Consider the following 14,854-nt stretch of genomic DNA (forward strand, 5'->3'; position numbering starts at 1 on the left):
AAAACCGATAATATGCTGATCGTTATTGTCCAGTTAAAATATGTGTGGCAATATGGTATGTAAAGTTTTAAAATTCTACTAAGGGCAGCCACAAGCCAGTTCCTCAGACATAAAAGTTGATGCCTCAGCCAGGTGTCAACAAAATAAAATGGTTAAGTGGCCATTGTTTGGCAGGAACGAGGGTGTGATCAAGAAATCTACATTTTCACAAAGAAACAACTTGACATTCCCATCCACACAGACTTTGTCTCCAGAACCTCAGCCAGATCAAAGGAGAAAGAGAACTATAAGAAAGAGGACGAGATGTCCCCAAATATTCCTCCCTTTCCCTCTACCCACGGCAGCCATAAAACCTGAAGAACAAAGAAACCGCTTTGAACCCGAGGGAGGGATCCTGGCTGAAAGAGATTCAGCCAGTGAAACTGCTGAAGAATGTGGTGAGAGAGACTTTTGTTTTGAATTCACTTAGCTCATTAAGTTAGGTATTAGTTGGGTTTTACTTTTATTTTCTTGTAACCAATTCTGACTTTTATGCCTCATTATTTAAAAAAATTACTTAGATTATTTAAAATCTTTCTGTAGTTAATAAACTTGTTTTATTGTTTAAACTAGCACGTTTGGATTGAAGTGTTTGGGGAAATGCCATTTGGGATAAAAGGATTTGTACATACCGTTTTCTATTAATAAAATGATGGACTTTCTATCCGCTTGTATTGTCCAGGACAGAGTCTGGGCAGTACAAGAGGTGCATTCCTGGGGAAAGTCTGGGACAGGGAATTTGCTGGTGTCGCTCTGCAGTGTAATTTTAGATGGATCACTTGATGATTGTTCTGTTCATTCGCTCTGGGGCACCTGGCAATGACCACTGTCTGAAGACAGGATACTGGGCTAGATGGACCTTTGGTCTGACCCCGTATAGCCGTTCTTGATTCAGGAGTGGCTGGCTATAGCATTCATGCAGTATAACTGGGAGTGATTTATATGCTGGACAGACCAGGAGTGGCTGCTCTCACTGTGAAACGGTGTAAAAGGCACCCCAGATTGGAGAATTGAGGGGACACAGCTGTTCAGCAGTCCAGATTGTACCCTTGGTAATGTCACAGATTCTCCACCCCCCTCCCCACCGTTACGAAAATTATTGTTAGAGTCACTGAGTTCCCCCTGTGGGGGTACATTTTTTCATTCCCAAATAGTATCATATTGCTCCAGGTTATGTTGAAAAGCATTTATTGTTTGTACATTTTATCCCATATTTGCCAGAATGTTATACAGGGACAGTAAAAGGTGGTGTTTTAGCTTCTATGTTGTTTGAGAGCAGTGGGGTGAGTCAGAGGGATTCCCTCCTTCCTCCACCGCTGTCATGCTCCACCGGATTCAGCAGCCTCTGTCTAAGCCTTGTTTTATCCTCTCCCTATTCTACCCCTCCACCTCCCAAAGTGTCACTTGCCACTGTGTCCTTGGCTCTCCATGCTTAGGAATCACACTTTCATTTTCCTGATCCTAAATCAGACTCCTGAGGGCTGAGAAGAAAGTGTCACAGATCTGCAAGGGAAATTCAAATGAACCTCAAAGCACAGTTTTGAGCTTTCTGAACTTACAGCCCTGTTTCCATCTATTAGTAAAATTCCTTCCGTGCTTTTTCTAGACTAGTCTAGATCATTTGTGGGTGGGAAGTTATTTTTTTCTCTTTTATTATGATGATACTAAAACTTTTATAACGAATAGAACCTAATCAGGAGGCGAGAAGGGAAGCCGGTTTAGCCAGTTCAGAAGAAAATAGGCAAATTTATTTTCCTGATTTTCAGTCTTAAAAGATTCTCTGAGATTTCACATTTACAAATGTGAAAGTGTTTTATAGCCCACCCTGGATTGTGGGTTTCTCACTCTTCCTGAAGGCCATTTGGTCACATACTTTGATGTTAGTTTAGTTTGACAGGATGTAGCTCAGATTTGTTGAGGAAATCACGAGACAAATGTTCATGTGCCAAAAAAGTCCTTTATTTTATCTTAACCTTGTTCTACCCTTTGTCCTGGGATTTTTGTGTGGTTTGAACAATGACAATGATCAGTATCAGTACAGACACTAAGGGTGCGAGCTAAAGTTACATCCCATCCTGACAGGTGGAGACTGAAACGTTGAATGAAGTTCCTGCCAAATCCTTGCAGTAATCTGAGATACAATCAGAAGGGGGAGAGGATGGGAGGAGAGAGGGAACAGAGCTAGGAAAATGCAAGGTTTGCTTCTGAGAGTGAGCCAGCTGAGGTTGAGAACCACAAATTCACTGCTCCAATGCCAGAGAGAGAGAGGGGAAATGATGGGTGAAGCTATTCCTGAAATCTAAAGGGCTGCTGAGAAGATGAGTTGGTGTAGAAGCAAGAAGGGAGCTGGGGATGTCAACGGACCTGGCCAGCCTTAAAAGCCAGGCCGACCCCCTATATTGAGACCAGATGGAGATGAGGAGCCCGAAAGCCCAGCTACTCACCCCCTCCCCATGTACCGCAGTGTCCAGTGTGGAGACAACAGCAACACTGTCTGACCCACTCACCCCACCCTGCATCCCTCTAACCTCAAGGCCCCATGGTGCTGGGTGCTGTACATACACAACATGAAAGACAGCTCCTAAGGAAAAAGAGATTACCATCTAAAACTACGCTTTTGTAGGCGTCGGGAGCGTTTCCATGCTCAAGACTGGTCACTGAAAGCAGGTATTCAACTTCCGTTACATGTGAAAAATATGGGTTTGTCTCCCTCAGGATTACAGCTCTTACTCATAGCATACAGAACACCTTTTCAGAGAAGGTAAAAGGAAATCTGTCAATGACTTTAGCAATAAACGTTAAAAATGGGTCTGTTCAGACATATAGCACCGATTGTCAGACCTTACCACCTAGCAATGCCGTGCAAAGCCCCAGGCTGTTATGATTAGGGCCCTACCAAATTCACAGTCAGAGGATTTTAAAAAATGGTAAATTTCATGATTTCTGCTATTTAAATCTGGAATTTCACGGGTTTGTAATTGTGAGGGTTTGACCCAAAAAGGAGTTGTGTGTGTGTGGGGGGGGGGCAGTCACAAGGTTATTGTGGGGATGGGGGTTGCAATATTGCTACCCTTCTGTGCTGCTGCTGACGGCGGCTCTGCCTCCAGAGTGGAGCAGCTGCAGAGTGGCGGCTGCTGGCCAGAAGCCCAGTGCTGAAGGCAGAGCCACTGCCAGCAGCAGCGCCGAAGTAAGGGCAGCATGGTATGGGATTGCCACCCTTCTGCACTGCTGCCTGCAGAGCTGAGCCCTCAGTCAGCAGCCTCCCAACTCTGAAGGCAGCGGCGAAGAAGTCAGGATGGTAATAACTTTGTGGCCCTCCTGCCATTCTCTTTTGTGTCAGGACCCCCAATTTGAGCAACACTGATCTCCCCTGAAGACCAGATTTCACAGGGAGATACCAGATTTCATGGGCCATCGCGTGTTTTTCATGGCCTTGAATTTAGTAGGGCTCTATTTATGGTTAAGAGATGTTAGTGGTCTGAGGCCCTGATTATACTGAACTGATTTTTAAAGCACATTAGACTTTCGGGCAAATTTTTCAAAAAAACAACTTGGGGCTGGAGTTTTCAAAGGTATTAAGCACTTGAGGTTGCGATGGGGGGCCTGATGCGGTTTTCAATGCAGGTTTAGGCACCTAGGGCTAGGTCCACAAAAGGGCTTGGTGCCTAAATGCCACGTTAGGTACTGGAATCCAACATTTAGGTGTCACTCATTCTCAAAACCCCTGCTCAGCTGCTGCCCAACTCAGTAGGTGTCTCGAGTCCCGATGTGCTTAGATTTCTTCTAAGTCCTCCAGGTGCTAAAAAATCTATTAGTCATGTGCACAGCTGCCTCAGTCTAGGCACCCAGGTACTGATCTCATTCCTAAGCCTCAGGCTTGCTGTTCCCCTGCCCTGTCTCGCACGTGGGACCCAGCATGACAGGCACTTGAGCAGTGCAGGGCTGCAAGCTCCGCAGAAATTGTTGGCAGTCTGTAGACAGCGGGGCTTTAAAACACTCCAGACGGAGGAGACAGTGAGCTTCCTCCTGCAGACTCTTGGCTTGGCAGCAGCCATGGTCCCTTCTGGGAAGAGGAGCTGCCCCTAGATTTCCTGCTGGGCCATAGCCTGGAGCAACAGTTGGACATTTCCCCTCCCTGACACAGATTGGTGCTTGCTGAATGGAGCGAGGCTCTAGACAGTGGTACAGCTCCTGGGGTTTGCGTGAGACTCTGACCCGCTCTAGCTAAGGACTAAAGGGAGCTAAGGCCTGGACGAAGCAGGCAGGACCAGGGGGATTGCATTCCCCCTGGGCCAAAACACCAATAGGGTCAGATGCTGCATGTTAATAAGATGAGAGATTCAAGGAAATGGGCCTGATGTATACTCCGTAAATAAATAAATACAAATCACACTCCATCCCCTCACTTATTTCCACATGAGCTCCTCGCCTGTTGAAGTCACAGCTACAGGAGCCATGTTTGCCTGGATAGCAGGGCCTGTGGGGGCCGGACACCAACCTGGAGGCAGGTGGGTTGCTTCACTTATGGCCGAAGCCATGGAAAGAAGCAGGGGTGGTCCTAAAATCTGCCACCTTAAGCAGCTGCCTAGAGCAGCCTCTGGGTATAGCCTCAGAAGCCCTGAGTGGGGGCAGGATCCCAGCTCAGACTGTGAGCCAGAGACATGGGGGGAATATCCCAGGGAGGACCTGGGCCCGTTGTAATAATTGGAGCTACAAATTTGCCGTCAATAGGATGTAAAAGTTTGTAAGATGTCACAACGGCTTATGATAACAAATGCTGATGGGAAAAGCTACGCAAACCAGACAGAGAGATTACATTAGTCCAGAGTTTTTCAAAGTTCGGGTCGCGACTCAGTACTGGGTCACGGCATTTAAGGCACTGGGTCGCCTTGCTCAGCACCAAGGGACCCTAGTGGCTCCTGTCAGCACCGCCAACTGGGATGTTAAAAGTCCTGTTGGCGGTGCTGCCCAGCTAAGGCAGGCTAGTGCCCATCTGCTCTGACACCACGCTGCACCCCGGAAACGACCAGCCGCGGGTTCGGCTTCTAAACAGGTGGCTCTGTGCACTGCCCCCGCCCCAAGCACCGGCTCCGCACTTCCATTGGCTGGGAACTGGCCAATGGGAACTGGGGAGGCCGGTGCCTGTGGGCAAGAGCTGTGCGGAGTTGCTTGTGAGCCTCTGCCTAGGAGCCAGACCTGCTTCTAGTCGCTTTTGGGGCGCACCGCGTCCACAGTGCCAGGACAGGCGGGAAGCCTGCCTCTGCACCCCGGCTGCACCTCTGACTGGGAGCTGCTGGAGGTAAGTCTGAACCCTTCCTGCACCCCAAGCCCTTCATCCCTAACCCCACCCCAGAGAATGCACCCCCAGTCCAGATCCCTGATCCTCTCCTGCACCCCAACCCCCTGCCCCAGCCCTGAGCCCCCCCAAACCCAGAGCCCCTCCTGCACCCCAAACTCCTCATCCCCAGCCCCAGCCCAGAGCCCTGACCCCCTCCTGCAGCCCGGCCCCAGCCCAGAGCCCCCTCCCATACCCTGAACACCTCATTCCCGGCCCCACCCCGCAGCCCTCACCCCCACACCCAAACCCTCTGCCCCAGCCCTGAGCCCGTTCCATACCCCAAACGCCTCATCCCCAGCTCTGTTGGGTCTCAGGCATCAACAATTTTCTTCACCTGGGTCCCCAGATTTTTTTTTTTTTTTAAACAACTGCATTAGTCCAAACCACCAGGCCACAGTCATATAATGAAAGGACTGTTGAAATCCGGCTTGGTAAAAACAAGAGACATGGAGTTGGCAATTAATTAACCCAATTCATGGATGGCGAGTCAAGCTTCCCTGCAGCCCCGCCTCTTCTGCTCAGGGCCCCGCCCACACTCCACCCCAGGCTCTGCCCCTGCTCAGCCCCTTCCCACTAAGCCCCCCACCAGCCGCTGCTTGCCGCGTTCCTCCTCTCTTCCCCACCCTGCGAGGCCCCCACCACCCACCTCTCCCTGCGTTCCTCTTTTCCTTCACGCCCACCTTCCCCCGAGTGAGGCCCGTGCCGCGCGCTCTCCATTTTCCTCCTCTCCTCCATTGCCATCCTCCGTGAAGGCCCCGCTGCTCACCGTGTCCCTCTTCTCCTCCACCCCCTCTCCTCTGGGAGGACCTCATGGAAGAAGGGAGGTGGAGGAGAGGAGGGATGTGGCAGGTGGAGGGGCCTGTCAGGGGAGGAGGGATGGAGTGGAGGAGAGAAGAGGACGGACTCAACAGGCAGAGGCAGGACGTGGGGGCCTCAGGAGGGGCAGAGCAGGGACGGGAAGAGGTGGAGAGCGCAGGTGGGGCCACCATGACTCTGTGGTCTCACCAGGACTCAGTGGTGGCTGCGCCAGGGGAGGCTTAGTCTCCCTTGGCCTATTATACTTGCCACCTATGACCAAAATCGGTGTGCTGAATATTAGCCCTAACTGGCAGACAAGATTATGAGATGGGCTGTTCCACCCGTGGTCCTTAAAGAAGGCACAGAGAAGGAAAAACGGACAGAGGCCACCAGAGCAAACGTCACCAGCGTGGCTGCCACCTCCACCACTTCCTGGGACCCCCCCCAGGCCTTTTTCATCCTGATTCTGAGAGATGGCCAGACCAGACCGGACCCCAAAGAGGGCTCCAGGTGACATCCCCTGCCACCTCCAGCTGAATCCCAAACACCACCTGGGATGACGGTTAGTACCATCTTCAATACCATCCCAGAGCCTGTCAAAGGCGGGGGAGGGAATTCCTTCTGAAAACACTCTTCCGCTCCTGGGAAAGGGAACAAGGGGTGTTGTTAAAATGAAAGCCTGACTTACTGCTTTACATTTCAAAGGCCCTAACTGTTTTGGCTTCTTTCCTGCACCTTCAATACAAGATTAAAAGGGTTTTAATGGTGGGTTTATCATAGAGCTAAGCAGGGTGAGGTCTTTGTATTCCAAACCCTAGACCTTGTTTCACACTGTTTAATGTTGAACAGTAACAGGGTCACATTAACACCTTTAGCTCCTATATTCCACCCAATAAATAGCACAGACCCTGAAATTAGCCTCGCTAGCCTTGGACAACCTATTCTTTTTGACCCTGGAGGACTCTTGTCTCCCCACAGACTTTCTACTGTCCAATCTATGTGACCCTAAAGGTTACAGTCTGTGGACTGTCAAACCATAGAGAGGAGGGCGTAATTGAGATAGGAAAAAACAAAATCGTTGACCTATGGACTGCGTAGCCTGTTTTTCACTCTCCTCTATGATCCAGCGCACTCTAGCAGCCTGTAAGGTTAGCGCCTGATGGATGCGAAGCGAGGGATAGTGGAATACAAGTGAAGGGAAGAAAAGAAGGAAACACACTAAGCCGGGTGATATGAGATTAGGGTAAATGCTGTTGATCCGACAATGTGATTCAGTCTGTCCATTTACTGCTTTAGTTCATGACAAGTGGAGCCATGTCAGTGTCTTTAAAAAATTGCACTTAGCTCAAATTTTGTCTTTCATTCCTTTTCCCATTATGAAATAATCATGCCATGTTGTATGACATCCTTACATTTATGGTAAACAGACCAATTTTCAGTAGATATTGAGTTATTTTCTGTTTGGTGTTTTCCCTATTTTGCTGTGTTATTATTTTCATGTTGCGGGTTGTTTGGAGGGAGCTGGCAGGACTAGGGGATTTGTTTCCCGCTGACCAAAAATGCCTCTAGGAAGAAGCCTGCATGTTAATATGATGTGATAGAAGGCGTTGCTAGATGATGTGATGTTTCTACACTCTGGGACTTGTGCTATCATTAGGGAAAAAAAACTTTGATAAGGTTGTGGCCACATAACATTGGCTGATTGTCGCTGTGCTCAGCCTGGACGGCACAGTTTAAATATCCCAAACTCAAAGGATGGGGATATGGTGCTAATATCATGCGTGTTATGCATGAGTCATTGATGTATAAATGCTCAGGATGAAACAGGCCAAACGTTCTCCATTTAGTAAATGCACTCGCTCATTAATGAGATTAAAGCTCAGTTTTCTGTGACATCAAACCGTTTCTTTGGGTTACAGAACTGCTGTATAAAAAGATGGCCAATGAGCAGGCCAAGCCACTGTCTGAGCTTCTGGGTCCAAGCACAGTGAGCTGCTTTCCATACGGAGGTTCCAGGGTAAAAAGTCCAGAGGCTGAAGCATTAAAAGACACCAGTGTTTTAAGAAGAATCCAAGCTCTTCTGGGAGCTGTAGCTGAGGTTTCGTCAAGAGGGATTTGCCCAGGGGCAGCTTGGCCCGGGTCCAGTGAGTTACTTAGGTACCAAAGCCTGGGTTTTAGGTGCTAATTGTGATCTACAGAGCTCCCTTTTGGCTGCTCCCTGTGTCTGTGAGGAGCTCGCTTTAAAGAAACAGGCTGCCCCAAACATTCTGTAAATCAACAATTTACACTACAGAGACCCTAAAGCGTCTCTCTAAATGGTTTGCCCAGACTCGGGGTAGTTCATAGGAGCAGAAGAGGAGGAAGGTTGTGGCCCTTTGAATCAGATTCATAGAGATTAAGGCAAGAAGAAACCAGCAGATCAGCTAATCTGACCTCCTGCCCGTTCCAGGCCATTATACCCCACCCCGTTAAATTACCCTGCAAAGAGCCCAATCATCTGGATTAGGCTAAAGCATTACAATCATCTGGAGACTAAACTATTGTCTGCCACAGACTGGGAGTATAGCTTCTCGGCCTTTGTTAGCTAAGATCAAGCATAGTACCTGTTCTTACCAGTTTAATATCTGATATGTTCTTTATCTAAAGACTACATATTCAATGGATTTTTGAAACAGGGAGCTGGATTAGGAGTTTACTCCATGCATCAACCTGGTTTTGTAGTATCTCCAGGACTGGTGCGCTTCCTCTTTGGGAGAATATCATGGCTAAAAGAAAATAAAGACATTTGTTGTGGTGTCTGTATAATGTTTTGTTTGTAACAGGGATATGTTTTGTTTTGTTTATAACTCCTTAGCTAGTTATTTGCATTGTATTTTCATAAGGCTTCTAAGTTGAAAAGAAAAGGAGTACTTGTGGCACCTTAGAGACTAACAAATTTATTTGAGCATAAGCTTTCGTGATCTACAGCTCACTGCATCGGATGCATTTGGTGGAAAATACAGTGGGGAGATTTATATACACACACACAGAACATGAAACAATAGGTTTTATCATACACACTGTAAGGAGAAAAAGAGTACTTGTGGCACCTTAGAGACTAACAAATTTGTCTAAGGTGCCACAAGTACTCCTTTTCTTTTTGCGAATACAGACTAACACGGCTGCTACTGTAAGGAGAGTGATCACTTAAGATGAGCCATCACCAGCAGCTGGGGGGGGGAGGAGGAAAACTTTTCATGGTGACAAGCAAGGTAGGCCATTTCCAGCAGTTAACAAGAACATCTGAGGAACAGTGGGGGGTGGGGTGGGGTGGGGGGGAGAAATAACATGGGGAAATAGTTTTACTTTGTGTAAAAAGAAAAGGAGTACTTGTGGCACCTTAGAGACTAACAAATTTATTTGAGCATAAGCTTTCGTGAGCTACAGCTCATCAGGAAAGCTTATGCTCAAATAAATTTGTTAGTCTCTAAGGTGCCACAAGTCCTCCTTTTCTTTTTGCGAATACAGACTAACACGGCTGCTACTCTGAAACCTGTTACTTTGTGTAATGACTCCTCCATTCCCAGTCTCTATTCAAGCCTAAGTTAATTGTATCCAGTTTGCAAATTAATTCCAATTCAGCAGTCTCTCGTTGGAGTCTGTTTTTGAAGTTTTTTTGTTGAAGGATAGCCACCCTCAGGTCTGTAATTGAGAGATCGGAGAGATTGAAGTGTTCTCCGACTGGTTTTTGAATGTTATAATTCTTGACGTCTGATTTGTGTCCATTTATTCTTTTACGTAGAGACTGTCCAGTTTGACCAGTGTACATGGCAGAGGGGCATTGCTGGCACATGATGGCATATATCACATTGGTAGATGCGCAGGTGAAGGAGCCTCTGATAGTGTGGCTGATGTGATTAGGCCCTATGATGGTGTCCCCTGCATAGATATGTGGACACAGTTGGCAACGGGCTTTGTTGCAAGGATAGGTTCCTGGGTTAGCGGTTCTGTTGTATGGTGTGTGGTTGCTGGTGAATATTTGCTTCAGGTTGGGGGGCTGTCTGTAAGCAAGGACTGGCCTGTCTCCCAAGATCTTTGAGAGTGATGGGTCATCCTTCAGGATAGGTTGTAGATCCTTGATGATGCGTTGGAGACGTTTTAGTTGGAGACTGAAGGTGATGGCTAGTGGCGTTCTGTTATTTTCTTTGTTGGGCCTGTCCTGTAGTAGGTGACTTCTGGGTACTCTTCTGGCTCTGTCAATCAGGCACTGGCATCAGGTTTCATCCAGATCATACCACACGATCCATTGTCTACAGCCAAGCTCTACGATATAACCGCATTTGCTCCAACCCCTCAGACAGAGACAAACACCTACAAGATCTCTATCATGCATTCTTACAACTACAATACCCACCTGCTGAAGTGAAGAAACAGATTGACAGAGCCAGAAGAGCACCCAGAAGTCACCTACTACAGGACTGGCCCAAAAAAGAAAATAACAGAACGTCACTAGCCATCACCTTCAGCCCCCAACTAAAACCTCTCCAATGCATCATCAAGCATCTACAAACTATCATGAAGGACGACCCATCACTCTCACAGATCTTGGGAGACCTTGGCCCGCGCCCTGCCTCTTCCCGCCTCCTTCAACAAAAAAACTTCAAAAACAGACCTCAACAAGAGACTGCTGAATTGGAATTAATTTGCAAACTGGATACAGTTAACTTAGGCTTGAATAGAGATTGGGAATGGATGAGTCATTACACAAAGTAAAACTATTTCCCCATGTTATTTCTCCCCCCCATCCCACCCCCCACTGTTCGTCAGATGTTCTTGTTAACTGCTGGAAATGGCCTCTCTTGCTTGTCACCATGAAAGTTTTTCCTCCCCCCCCCCCCCGCAGCTGCTGATAACTCATCTTAATTGATCACTTCTCTTACAATGTGTATGACAAAACCCATTGTTTCATGTTCTCTATGTGTGTATATAAATCTCCCCACTGTATTTTCCACCATATGCATCTGATGAAGGGAGCTGTAGCTCACGAAAGCTTATGCTCAAATAAATTGGTTAGTCTCTAAGGTGCCACAAGTACTCCTTTTCTTTTTGTGAATACAGACTAACACGGCTGCTACTCTGAAACCTGAAAAGCTGCTTTTGTGGATTTTCCGTCGTTTGTACGTCAGTTAAGCAGCTGCTCTTTTATTCTATTCTGGGTAGGTTCTTAAGCCAAAAATTGCATGGTTTGGATCATTCTATCTCTCATCTGACTGTCTCTCCACTGGCAAGAATTTTTCCATCCCTTTCTCCTTGAGAAATCATCACTGTTTTAACTGAGGTGAAATCTCCACTGATTGGCGCTGCAACAGGTGGGTTAGTGGGTTTCATACCATCTTGTGACCTTGTCTTGATCTTATCTCTGTTTACAGTGGTTCCACATCTGTCCCACTATGGATAGTAACTGGAAAAATGTTAAGAACTTCTTTTTCCTAGGGGAGGGGGCTTTCTTGGGTGACATATTTCTGGTTTTGGTTTCCCACAGTGGATTACGTCTGAAGAGCCAAAACATGTGAACCTTCCTGTTCTTTTCTGTAAAGAACCCCGTAGCACATCTCTTCATAGGTGCTGACATTTTTTCCCCCGGTGGGTGCTCCACCCCTACTCCGCCTGGAGGCCCCGCTCCTGAGTCACCTCTTCTCCTGAGGCCTCACCCGTGCCCTGCCTCTTCCCGCCTCCTTTCCCTCCTTGCACTGGCTGCTCGGTCCTCTCCACTGCCCCTGAGCGCTTCCCGCCAGCTGCTCACTGCTCTGCTGGCCACCCCAGGGTCTGCCAGCCAGCTGATTGGTGTCCAGTCCCGGGGCCCCAGAACCACAGGGGCCTATGCAGCTCTTTGCGTTCAACATGTGATGGCCATTTTTTTACTCAGGAGTTTCGGTGTCATTTTGGTTCATTGTGTCTCTGAATCCCAGAGGGTGCAGAAGGGTTTGCTCCTTAGCTGAGGCCGTGGCTAGTCCAGGTGGTTGTTGAACCCTGCAGAGTTGTGCACAACAGCTTACCCCTTCCCTTTCAATTCACTCATTTGATACATGCTGCAGGGAAAGTGGTCACACTGTAGTGATGTCAAAACCCTTGCTCAGACCTCATGGTCTGCTGAGAGAGGGGAAACACCTGCCCCCCCATTCCAATCCCTTCTCCCCACTAGGTGGGGGGGGAGTTGAAGCTGGTTCTCCCATATCCTGGGGGAGTGCTCTACCTACCACATTGGGTCCTGCAGGAGAAGCAGGTGCTTCTCCGCCCATCTTCTCCTGCTTCGTGCATCACCCAGGGCAGAGGCACCGGAACAGGGGGTGGGGGGCCATGACCCTCCCACTTTTTTCCAGTCATAAGGATGTATGGTGAGGGGGAGGGAGAGGGGGCAGGGCGGAGAGGAGTGACTGGGGGCTTGAGGGAAGGGGAAGGGCAGTGCAGGGGAGCAGGGCCACGGTTTGAGTGCTGGTGACCCCCCCACTTTTAGGATGTTTTCACTGCTCCTGACCCCAGGGCTTAGGTGGGAGATAGGTAACTGGATACATAGAGGGAGGCAGAAATGGAGATGCCTAGAGACCTTTTGCTGAAAAACATAGGTGCTTAGAGAAGTTAGACACCTACAGGGCAAGGCAGCAGCTGAGCAGAGATTTTGTGGCTTGCAGTAGTGCTCAAACCTGGCTTTAGGTGCCTAAATCAGGGACTGAGGTGCCTAAGTCTTTTTGTGCATCTGGGCCAGTATTCCAAACAATCTCCTGGGGCATTTGTATTCTCATGATACTATGCTTTAGAATGTAATAATTATTTGTGATATTTGCTGTAGTTCACAAAAAAGCAGGACTATGAGGCTTTTAAAACCCATTATTGCATTCAGGTATCTTGTGGCACCTGGCTATTTGAATCAGCTGGTACTAATACAGTCAGCTCAGCCGTGGCTGGTCTTAAGAGAAGAGCTGCATCTCCCCACCTGACAGCATTGGAGATGACTGCAACTTTCCAGTTCCTCTGTTACTTTACTTTCAAACCCATCAAATGCTGCAAGAGGAAAGCAGATGCAGCAGTCTACTGTTTTCTACCTCTGACTGAATTTTTTGCTTCTGATACTTTCACAGGGGAGGGGAGGAAGGAGTCTAATTAAAATGAGAATCAATCAGAATTATCCTTTGATCATTTTAAAATCAGCGCAGTCATGAAATATGTGCCCACAGTTAAGCACCTGTTATGGAGTGTTGCTGAATATGGGTGGAATTAATTGTTGAATCTAGGTGGTCAGAATCCTCCATGAGATTAGCCAACGAGGCGGGCATGTCTCCACTTCTAATCTGGTGTGGATTTTGTGTATATGCACTAAATGATCTGCAACAACATCTGCGTGATCTGTACTACACACCGAATTTTTATCCTGTGATAAAGTCAATGTTGCCTTGAATCTTTGTGGCCATTGCTGTGGAAGGGTGGCTAAAGGGTGTTTTTTTTTAATGGGGTATTGCTACACTAACAAAAGTGCTACAATGGCACTGTCACACTGCTGTAGCACCTAAGGGTAGACACAACCTATACCGTTGGGTGGGATTCTCCCGTTGGCACAGGTAATCCACCTCCCTGAGAGGCAATATCTACATCAATGGAAGAATTCTTCTGTCAACCTAGCACTGTCTACATGGGGACTTAGGTCATCTTAACAACGTTTGTCAAGGTGGATCTCCCACTCTGGCACTTCGAGTGCAGAAGGTGGGGGCCTGCAAGGATTTTAAAAATTAATACTAGGCACTCCAGGTTTATATTAAACTCCCAAGTTTACAGCTTCTCTCTGACCTTGGCTTGCTAGATGCTGCCACTACCCAAAAAAAAATCCCTTTGGACCCAGGAAGGCGCACTTGGGAATTCCTCCCTGTGGGGTACCCTCAAGCCCTTTCACCACTCCTCCGGGGAAGAGCTGAGAAAGGAAAAAAAAAAAAAAGGAAATCAGCTGTTGCCACCAGCTAATTAAACAACATTCACAAACCTCTTAGGACACCAAAAAACCCAATCCTGTTTTTAAAAAAGGTAAATTTTATTAAAAATAAAAAGAAAATATATCTGGAACTTAGGCTATTGCTAGATTTAAAAAGAGCAAATATAATAACTAAGCATCAAGAAGGGTTTTCTTGAGGTCCACCTTAAAGGTTACAAGCCAAACAAAAGCACCTGGAGTTAGCAAAGAGAAGTCCCCAAGCCTTACAGAAATAAAAGAGATAAACCTAATCACGTCTTCCTAGACACTTCCTGATCTACTTACATATCTGGGGTTTCAAATAAGTAGTTCTAGGTATGATTTGATGATTTTTCAAACCTGGCGCAAGCTTCTTACAGCATTGCTGCTTCCCTGTCTCCTCTCCGGAGAGAACAACAACAGACAAACAAAAGGGGAGTCATGTTTCAATTTTAAAAAGTTATAGCCTTCCCATTGGCTCTTTTGGCCAGGTGCCCACTCACTTTCCTTTATCTATGCATGCAGTCAGACTTTTTAACCCTTTACAGGTAAAGCAAGTAGAGAACAGCTACTAACAGGGATTTTATAGCTAACTGGCTGGCTGGGTGTCCATAAAAGGTAGCTACCTCCTCCCCACTTCTTTTATCACAACATCACTCAGGGAATAGCCTTCTGCTTCTGGGCTGTCCCCCAGTTCTGGAGAC

The 14,854-nt window shown here is 47.4% G+C and overlaps 1 protein-coding gene and 1 non-coding gene across 2 annotated transcripts in view; both read left to right on the forward strand.

Annotated features, from left to right (window-relative positions):
* Positions 1 to 14,854, forward strand: part of LOC119843336 (butyrophilin subfamily 1 member A1-like) — a 1,931,986-nt gene that overhangs the window by 506,037 nt on the left and 1,411,095 nt on the right. The gene's annotated exons all lie outside the window — the stretch shown is intronic.
* Positions 8,738 to 8,921, forward strand: LOC119843428. The gene has a single exon (XR_005288952.1). It is a non-coding gene; the product is annotated as a U2 spliceosomal RNA (small nuclear RNA).

The sequence above is a fragment of the Dermochelys coriacea genome, chromosome 14 (assembly GCF_009764565.3).
Source record: "Dermochelys coriacea isolate rDerCor1 chromosome 14, rDerCor1.pri.v4, whole genome shotgun sequence".
Classification (NCBI taxonomy): Eukaryota; Metazoa; Chordata; order Testudines; family Dermochelyidae; genus Dermochelys; species Dermochelys coriacea.